General features: G+C 38.9%; 1 protein-coding gene across 1 annotated transcript in view; it reads right to left on the minus strand.

The window, feature by feature from the left end:
- The window catches only part of ntmt1 (N-terminal Xaa-Pro-Lys N-methyltransferase 1), a 128,988-nt gene extending 122,404 nt beyond the window's left edge, over positions 1-6,584 (minus strand). The window contains exon 1 of the mRNA XM_062959945.1: positions 6,238-6,584. The gene's annotated coding sequence lies outside the window, so the exon portion shown is untranslated. The remainder of the gene's footprint in view (positions 1-6,237) is intronic.
- Positions 6,585-10,118: the final 3,534 nt, after the last annotated feature.

Here is a 10,118-nt window from a genome sequence, read left to right on the forward strand (position 1 = left end):
TGAGGTATAGGGAACTTCTTTTGTCTGCGTCTTCAGTTTGGCCATTCTTTTTATATTGGGTTATTTCCTGCTTCGGAGAAAATATGGTGTTTTTCCCCCTTTTCTAAAAGGAGAACCTAAATCAGTATGTGTTCAAGACTTTGCCACATTTCAAAGGGTGGGGGGTCCTAAAAGTTTTGCCCATCCTTTCTGGCCCTAAAATCTCTCTTGTTCGCAAAGGGACCCCCAGAATAATATGCATCTTTTTTTAGGAGCTAACTTTGAAAATAAATGTATTTTTATGGGGCCTTCAGTACCAGGGTCTTTAATCTTCCCAATAGATTGGGGTGGGGGCTAGGGACAAAACAGAGAACTTCCCTCCTTTTACATCTGAACCCAAAATAATGTGAATTTGGGTGGGATCGCTCGTAATCCCCAACTTTCAGGTAATTTTATAGACACACACATGTATAATAATATATTATTATGTATATGCACACACTATATAAAAGATACACATTGGGGAATCCCACTAACACACACACACACATATTATGTGTGTGTGTGCGTGTATATATATATAAATTGGAGAACCTCATTAGCTCCATATATAGATATGTTTGTGTGTGTGTGTGTGTATATATATATGTATATATATACACACATACATATACACTGCATATGTGTGTATGTATATGTATGTGTGTGTATATATATATATATCCCAAATCTATTGTGAAAAAATTGGGGAACCCCATATATATATATATATATATATATATATATATATATATATATATGGGGTTCCCTAACAGATTGGGATTCCTCTGAATTTGGATCAAATGGGAAACATTTGAAAACCCCATCTAAAAAGAAAAGCAAATCTGAACTGTTTAATTACTTTTTCCCTGTGGATAAAATATATGGTAAATATATGATGCAATTTGGATACATATTTTTTTTCTTTCTGTGATTAAAATTTGATTTTTAATATTATTATTATTTGGTAATTATCATAAATTGTTCTCTTTGGCCACCCTGAAGATGCTTCAGTTTTTTTGGCAGAAGTGACACAACTACTTTTCCCATCAGGCCCTGCTCTCTAAGCCCCGCCTCCTATTCAAATCAGGCTCCTCCCACTCACCAGGTGGTGTGTTTGTGCAAATGCCCTCATCCTCATCAACCCATGTGTGGTTTCAATGTCTCTCGATGCCTCAAGAAATGATAATATGAAGATTTTACACTCCAATCCAGCCAGCATTGTGCAAATCGAGGTCTCTGTATCTTCCTGTAATTTTTCTTTCTTATTTTTACAAAAAAAAGATAAATATTAAAAAAAATTAAATCCAAAAATTCTGTTCTTTTGGAGGTAGGAAAAAACACCCCAATCCAGCCTTTTGTTGTAAAAAGGTGGCTTTTTCGGTCTGCGCTCTGCTGTGTGTATCATTGCCAAGACATAATAATGAACATTATTATTATGGTTATTTTTTTTTTGTTCTCTCCCTTTGTATCTCTGTATTATATTTCTCTGTGTGTACGCACAATGCTGAATTGTGTATCACCGGGTCAAACTGTTTCAGATTTGTTTAAATTTATAATCTTAATAAAAAAAATCCATTTATTAAAAAAAGATAAGCCTAGTCTATGTCTTGAAGGAAAAAGTGCTTGAAACTTGAGCTAATAATGGAAGTTTTTTGGTGGCAAAATTCTCTCTAGGATCAATGATTATATGTCTATATATTATATCCCACTTTTTCACTCTTAAAAGAGAGTCCAGGTCAATTCTGATAGAGGAAAGGCAACTTCTTAAAGGGAACCAATGGCCTGTAATTTCATGATAGGGAAATAAATCTTGTGCCAACATTGGAAAAGAGTGGGTCTTAAAGGGGTGGAAGTCACTCTTTTTATTCTCTTTTTTATTCCACAGGACACCAACACAAACACTATCTACCTTTAAAATATATATACCCAACAGACTGAGCCTCTAGTGTTTGAGGTTTGGAATATCTGCAAATAAGAATCCACATTGACTCCAATTCCAAATGCAAACCCGCATTAGCTGCAATTACCAATAGGAATCCAGTTTCAAATATGAATCTGCATCCACTCTGGTTGCAAATAGAAATCCAGTTACAAACAGGGATCCACATTCACTGTAGTTACCAATAAGAATCCAGCTCCAAACAGGAATCCACACTGACTCCAGTTACAAATGAGAATCCGGTTCCAAACAAGAATCCACATTGACTCCACTTAGAAGTTGAAATCTGCATTAACATTAGTTCCAAACAGGAATCCACATTCACTGTCATTACCAATAGGAATCCAGTTCTAAACAGGAATCCACATTAACATTAGTTGCAAATGGGAATCGACATTGACTCAAGTTCCAAATAAGAATCCATCTTGAACCCAGTTGCAAATGGGGATCCAATTCCAAACAGGAATTCACACTGACTCCAGTTACAAATAGAAATCAGCATTCACATTAGCTGCAAATGGGAATCCAGTTCCAAACAGGAATCCACATTCACCATAGTTACCAATAGGGATCCAGTTCCAAATAGGAATCCGCATTGACCCCAGTTGCAAATGGGAATCCAGTTCCAAACAGGAATCCACATTCACCGTAGTTACCAATAGGAATCCAGTTCCAAACAGGAATCTGCATTGATCCCAGTTGCAAATGGGAATCCAGTTCCAAACAGGAATCCACATTCACCATAGTTACCAATAGGAATCCAGTTCCAAACAGGAATCTGCATTGATCCCAGTTGCAAATGGGAATCCAGTTCCAAACAGGAATCCACATTCACCGTAGTTACCAATAGGAATCCAGTTCCAAACAGGAATCTGCATTGATCCCAGTTGCAAATGGGGATCCAGTTCCAAACAGGAATCCACACTGAGTCCAGTTACAAGTAGACATCTGCATTCAAATTAGTTGCAAATGGGAATCCAGTTCCAAACAGGAATCCACATTCACCATAGTTACCAATAGGAATCCAGTTCCAAACAGGAATCTGCATTGATCCCAGTTGCAAATGGGAATCCAGTTCCAAACAGGAATCCACGCTAAGTCCAGTTACAAGATGGTATCTGTGTTGACTAGAAATCCGGTAACACATAAGAATCCTCATTCACAAGTCTTGAGTGCAAATCAAATACAAATCCAGTTGCAATTTGGAATCCGCATTAACGCTAGTTACTGACAGGAGTCCAGTTATAAATAGGAATCCGCATTGACTTCAAAGGCAAATAAGAAACCAGTTACAAACAGGAATGCCTATTGATTCTAGTTACCAAAAGACATCTGCATTCACTCAAGTTGCAAATAGAAATTCACATTCATTACAGTTACAAATTGGAGCCTTCTGATGCAAATAGAAATGTGTATTCAGTTCCAAATCGGGATCCTCATGGACTCCAATGACAATTGGAAATCCGCGTTGACTCCCAAGTTGTGCTGAACTTATCAAATGCTGGAGCCAAACACAGCCTTGTTTTTGGAGAGAAAAGCATCCCAAAAAAAACCCTTTTAAAGAGATAAAATACCATTTCTCTTCCTCTTTATCTGGAGGAGAGAGAGGATAATAACAAGGGTTTGCAATGTGTCCAGAAGACAACTTATACATTTCTCCCATTCCCTATCTCTCTCTCTCTCATATATATATATATATTTTCTGAATTTGTTATCTCTGTTTTATGCCACTTGGTGGTGCAGGAGAGTGTCTTTGTGGAGTTTTCCCCTTTAAATCAAATGAATGAAGGTGATGGGGTTGTTTTGCTCATAGGGATTGCATGCATTTTGACAAAACTTAGCTGAAGCGATAGGAAGAAATATTTCTGTGTAGTTGTATTTGGAAGCGTTTTGCAGCATCGTTTTGAAAAACAAGGATATGCCACCCATTTCCAAGACAAAAGCCCAAAGGTCCACTTTCTGACCCAATTTAGTATCTTAGGTAAAGTCATTAAATCGGGGTAAAAATATTATTTTTAATTTTTATTTTACTATCATTCAGTTTTGGTTTCTGCAAGCACCTTGGCAAGGATATCTAATTCCATTTTATTAAATATTTTAATGCAGCAAAATAGTTCTCTAGATTTAAAAAAAACTATTTCTTTGCTGTTCTTCTCTAAACTAAAAAAAAAATTAAAAGGAAAACATGTTTTTATTTTATTTTTTCCCCCAAATGAAAATGATAGAGGAAAAAGCAATGGCAAGGGCTCCTCTTAGTGACCGCTTTAAGAATTGCAGCCATTAAGGGGAAAAGGATACACTTTCTCAGCCTCAAAGGAAAGCAACCCTAAAGAAAAAGAAGAACTCTTGTCTGTTTGAGGCAAGTGTTTCCTTCCCCCAGACAGGAAGCAGCCAGACTCTGAAGCTGCAAGGTCATTCAATGCTAATCAATCTGGCCAATTGCAACATTCAAACTTGCCTCAAGCAGACAAGAGTTCTTTCTCCCACCATGGTATATAAACCCCATTTGCCTAATTTTCAACAGACTTCACAACCTCTGAGGATGCCCGTCATAGATGTAGGTGAAACGTCAGGAGGGAATGCTTCTGGAACATAGCCAGACAGCACGGAAAACTCACAGCAACCCAGTGATTCCAGCCATCAAAGCTTTCGACAACACAGTAGTAATTTTATAATAATAAAATATAATAGTAGTAGTCATAATAATAATATAATGGGAGTAATAATATAAAATAATAATATAGTAATAATACAAATGTAGCAATAATCACAACATAGGAATAATAAAAAATAAAGTAGCAGTCATAATAATATAGTAATAAGTATATAGTAGCAAAAATCAAGTACAGTAGAGTCTCACTTATCCAAGCTAAACAGGCCGGCAGAACCTTGGATAAGCGAATATCTTGAATAGTAAGGAGGGATTATTCAACATCAAATTAGGTTATGATTTTACAAATTAAGCATCAAAACATGATGTTTTACAACAAATTGACAGAAAAAGCAGTTCAATACACAGTAATATTATGTAGCAATTACTGTATTTACGAATTTAGCACCAAAACATTGCAACACTGATTACAAAAACATTGGCTACTAAAAGGCAGACTGTGTTGGATAATACAGAACCTTGGATAAGTGAAGCTTGGATAAGTGAGACTCTACTGTAATAAGAAAAATAATATAGTAATGATAAAATATAGTTGTAGTATTGGTAATGACATGGTAATATAATCATCATCATCATATACAAAATCCAGCATATCTATCTTGTTTGCTGTGTCATAATAAAATAATAATAAAATACCAATAATGACAATAATATAGTAGTAATGGTAACTACTATATGGAGCAGCTCAGTAGTTTAACCTGCGGTGCCACTAGGGGCTCCTAATAAGAATGTACAGTAGGGTCTCATTTATCCAAGACTTGCTTATCCAAGGTTCTGGATTATCCAATGCATTTTTGTAGTCAATGTTTTCAATATATTGTGATATTTTGATGCTAAATCCGTAAATATAGTAGAGTCTCACTTATCCAACATATATTTATGTATTTATGAATTTAGCACCAAAAAATCATGATATATTGTTGTAATTACAGTAGAGTCTCTCATATCCAACGTTCTGGATTATCCAACACATTTTTGTAGTCAATTATTTAAATATATCATGAATATTAAATGAGTCTTGGATAAGTGAGACTCTACTGTACATAATAATATTACAGTAGAGTCTCACTTATCCAAGCCTCGCTTATCCAAGCCTCTGGATTATCCAAGCCATTTTTGTAGTCAATGTTTTCAATATATTGTGATATTTTGGTGCTAAATTCATAAATACAGTAATTACTACATTGCATTATTGTGTATTGAACTACTTTTTCTATCAGATTTGTGGTATAACATGTTGTTTTGGTGCTTAATTTGTAAAATCATAACCTAATTTGACGCTTAATCCCTCCTTATTATCCAAGATATCCGTTTATCCAAGGTTCTGCCAGCCCATTTAGCTTGGATAAGTGAGACTCTACTATAGTAATAATAATTAAATACAGTAGTAATCATAATTAAATAATAATACTAATACCAATAATACAGTCGTCATTAGGCCTGGAAAGGCCTGGTTCCATTTCAATATCTATGTTTTGTACAAGCTTTTAATACTGTACAGTTTTATCCCAGTCCTGGGATAAAAGTTGGGTAATAATATTAAGAAATAAACAAACAAGAATAATAATAATAATAATAATAACGGAGGAAACATATTGCAACATACCTCGGAGAACGAGCCAAAGGAAAGCGTCCTCTCCAATGCCTGCTTCCGGCGTTTTTGGCTGCCCAGGCCTTGCTCTCAGGAAAAGCTAGGCTTCGTTCCTCACTCAGTTCTGCTAGGCCGCAGTTGGGCCTAGTTGGGCTTAAAGGCGGAGAGGCCTTTTCTGAGGGAAAAAGTCTCGAGACGGAAGGCCCCTTCCACACAGCTGAATACTATCTCACATTTGAACTGGGATATATGGCAGTGTGGACTTAAATAACCCAGTTCAAAGTGGATATTGTGGATTGTCTTCCTTGGTATTCTGGGTTATATGGCGCAAATGTGTGAGGTAAAAATCGCATCATATTCACACTTGAATGTATGACTTTCTGAGGTAAAAAAAAAAGTGTGCAGTAAAGACAAATAGCAAAATATTCACACAGAATTTTAGACTTTCTGAGGTAAAAGGTATTATACATACTAAATGTGTTGTCGAAGGCTTTCATGGCCGTGTTTCAGAAGCATTCTCTCCTGACGTTTTGCCCACATCTATGGCAGGCATCCTGAGAGGTTGTGAGCTCTGTTGGAAACTAGGCAAGTGGGGTTGATATATCTATAGAATATGTAATTGAAGGCTTTCATGGCCGGAATCACAGGGTTGTTGTGTGTTTCTGGGCTGTATGGTCATGTTCCGGAAGCATTCTCTCCTGACGTTTCGCCCACATCTATGGCAGGCATCCTCAGAGGTTGTGAGCTCTTTTGGAAACTAGGCAAGTGGGGTTGATATATCTATAATATGTTATCGAAGGCTTTCATGGCCGGAATCACAGGGTTGTTATGTGTGTTTCTGGGCTGTATGGTCATGTTCCGGAAGCATTCTCTCCTGACGTTTTGCCCACATCTATGGCAGGCATCCTCAGAGGTTGGGAGCTCTGTTGGAAACTAGGCCAGTGGGGTTGATATATCTATAAGAATATGTTATCGAAGGCTTTCATGGCCGGAATCACAGGGTTGTTGTGTGTGTTTCCGGGCTGTATGGTTATGTTCCGGAAGCATTCTCTCCTGACGTTTTGCCCACATCTATGGCAGGCATCCTTAGAGGTTGGGAGGCTGTTGTTGTTGTTGTTATTGGGTTGTTGTATGTTTTCCGGGCTGTATGTTCATGTTCCGGAAGCATTCTCTCCTGACGTTTCGCCCACATCTATGGCAGGCATCCTCGGAGGTTGTGAGGCTGTTGTTGTTGTTGTTGTTATTGGGTTGTTGTATGTTTTCTGGGCTGTATGGTCATGTTCCGGAAGCATTCTCTCCTGACGTTTCGCCCACATCTATGGCAGGCATCCTCAGAGGTTGTGAGGAATAATAATAATAATAATAATAATAATAATAATAATAATAATAGGGTTGTTGTATGTTTTCCGGGCTGTATGGTCATGTTCCGGAAGCATTCTCTCCTGAAGTTTCACCCACATCTATGGCAGGCATCCTCAGAGGTTATGAGCTCTGTTGGAAACTAGGCGAATGGGGTTTATATATCTGTGGAATAATGTCCATTATGGGAGAAAGAACTCTTGTCTGTTGGAGGCCAGTATGAATGTTTTAATCACCTTGATTAGCATTAATGGCCTTGCAAGCTTCATTCCTGCCTGGGGAATCCTTTGTTCGGAGGTGTTAGCTGGCCCTGATTGATTCATATCCGTAATTCCTCTGTTTTCAGTGTGTCTGGCTTCTTCCTGCCTGGGGGAATCCTTTGTTCGGCAGTGTTAGCTGGCCCTGATTGATTCATATCCGTAATTCCTCTGTTTTCAGTGTGTCTGGTTTCTTCCTGCCTGGGGGAATCCTTTGTTCGGAGGTGTTAGCTGGCCCTGATTGATTCATATCCGAAATTCCTCTGTTTTCAGTGTGTCTGGCTTCTTCCTGCCTGGGGGAATCCTTTGTTCGGCAGTGTTAGCTGGCCCTGATTGATTCATATCAGTAATTCCTCTGTTTTCAGTGTGTCTGGTTTCTTCCTGCCTGGGGGAATCCTTTGTTCGGAGGTGTTAGCTGGCCCTGATTGATTCATATCCGTAATTCCTCTGTTTTCAGTGTGTCTGGCTTCTTCCTGCCTGGGTGAATCCTTTGTTCGGCAGTGTTAGCTGACCCTGATTGATTCATATCCGTAATTCCTGTGTTTTCAGTGTGTCTGGCTTCTTCCTGCCTGGGGGAATTCTTTGTTCGGCGGTGTTAGCTGGCCCTGATTGATTCATATGCGTAATTCCTCTGTTTTCAGTGTGTCTGGCTTCTTCCTGCCTGGGGGAATCCTTTGTTCGGCGGTGTTAGCTGGCCCTGATTGATTCATATCCGTAATTCCTCTGTTTGCAGTGTGTCTGGCTTCTTCCTGCCTGGGGGAATCCTTTGTTCGGCGGTGTTAGCTGGCCCTGATTGATTCATATCCTTAATTCCTGTGTTTTCAGTGTGTCTGGCTTCTTCCTGCCTGGGGGAATCCTTTGTTCGGCGGTGTTAGCTGGCCCTGATTGATTCATATGCGTAATTCCTCTGTTTTCAGTGTGTCTGGCAGATTGTGATTTTTAAGTCATGTATATATTTTAATATCTCTGCCAATTATACATACTATATATATAGTCTGCGGGAAAATGACAATAAAATGAAATGAATCCCGAGTTATGTGCTATGGAAGGAGATCCCATTTGTGAATTGTATCTCTGTCGCTTTGCACATGCCCCGATGGCAGCAGCGGCGCTTGTTTGAAGTCTGCAGGCTCCCGAGCGCCTGTTAGAGCCCCATTTGCATATTCATGAGCACCTGATAAATTAATCATGATGTCAGCAATGTTCACGCTGCAAAGGAGGCGACAGCTGAAGGTTGTGTTCGCACTCGGTGCGCTTCCAGTGGCTTTGAATCCAGATCTTTGGGGAAGGAGGAAGGAAAGCAGGATATAAACATGTCTATGTGTCTGTGTGTATATATATACATACACACACACACACACTAGCTGTGCCCGGCCACGCGTTGCTGTGACTTATGGGAATGCTTTGTTGGCCAGGTGGAATAGCAGTGAATAGCCTTGCAGCTTCAAAGCCTGGCTGTTTCTTACGTTTGGAAGGCTGGGTACTTGTGTTCTAGGGAAACAGTTTTTTGGGCTGCTAGAATCGCAATGAATAGCCTCGCTACTTCAAAGCCTGGCTGCTTGCTACCTAAGGGAATCTTTAATTGCCCAGCTTCAATAGTACAGAGTAGTATCGCTGCTTCAAAGCCTGGCCGCCTTCTACCAAGGTTAATCCTTTGTTAGTCTGGTTGAATTGCACTGAATAGCCTTGTAGCTTCAATGCCTGGCTGTGTTAGATCTAGGCCAATCCGTTTTTTTAGGAGGAGGGGTTGAGTGAAGGACATACCTTGGATGTGTTGGTGTATTGTGGCCAAATTTGGTGTGATTTGGTTCAATGGTTTTTGTTGTTTACTCAGTCCTACAAACGTACATTACATCTATCTATCTATATCCGGGCCCGGGCTGTGGCGCAGGTGGGATAGCAAGCCAGCTGCAATTAACTGCAATGAATCACTCTGACCAGGAGGTCATGAGTTCGAGGCCCGCTCAGAGCCTATGTTTGTTTGTCTGTCTTTGTTCTATGTTAAAAAGGCATTGAATGTTTGCCTATATGTGTAATGTGATCCGCCCTGAGTCCCCTTCGGGGTGAGAAAGAAGGGCAGAATATAAATAAATGCTGTAAATAAAATAATAAAAAATATCTCTATCTCTATCCCAATCTCTCTCTCTATATATATATCTCTATCTATATCTCATCTCTCTATCCATATATCTATATTTATATCTCTATCTATTTCTCTATCTCCATCTATCTCTATCTATCTATATCTCCATCTATCTATATATCTCTCTCTCTATATCT

The sequence above is a fragment of the Anolis carolinensis genome, unplaced genomic scaffold (assembly GCF_035594765.1).
Source record: "Anolis carolinensis isolate JA03-04 unplaced genomic scaffold, rAnoCar3.1.pri scaffold_7, whole genome shotgun sequence".
Classification (NCBI taxonomy): Eukaryota; Metazoa; Chordata; class Lepidosauria; order Squamata; family Dactyloidae; genus Anolis; species Anolis carolinensis.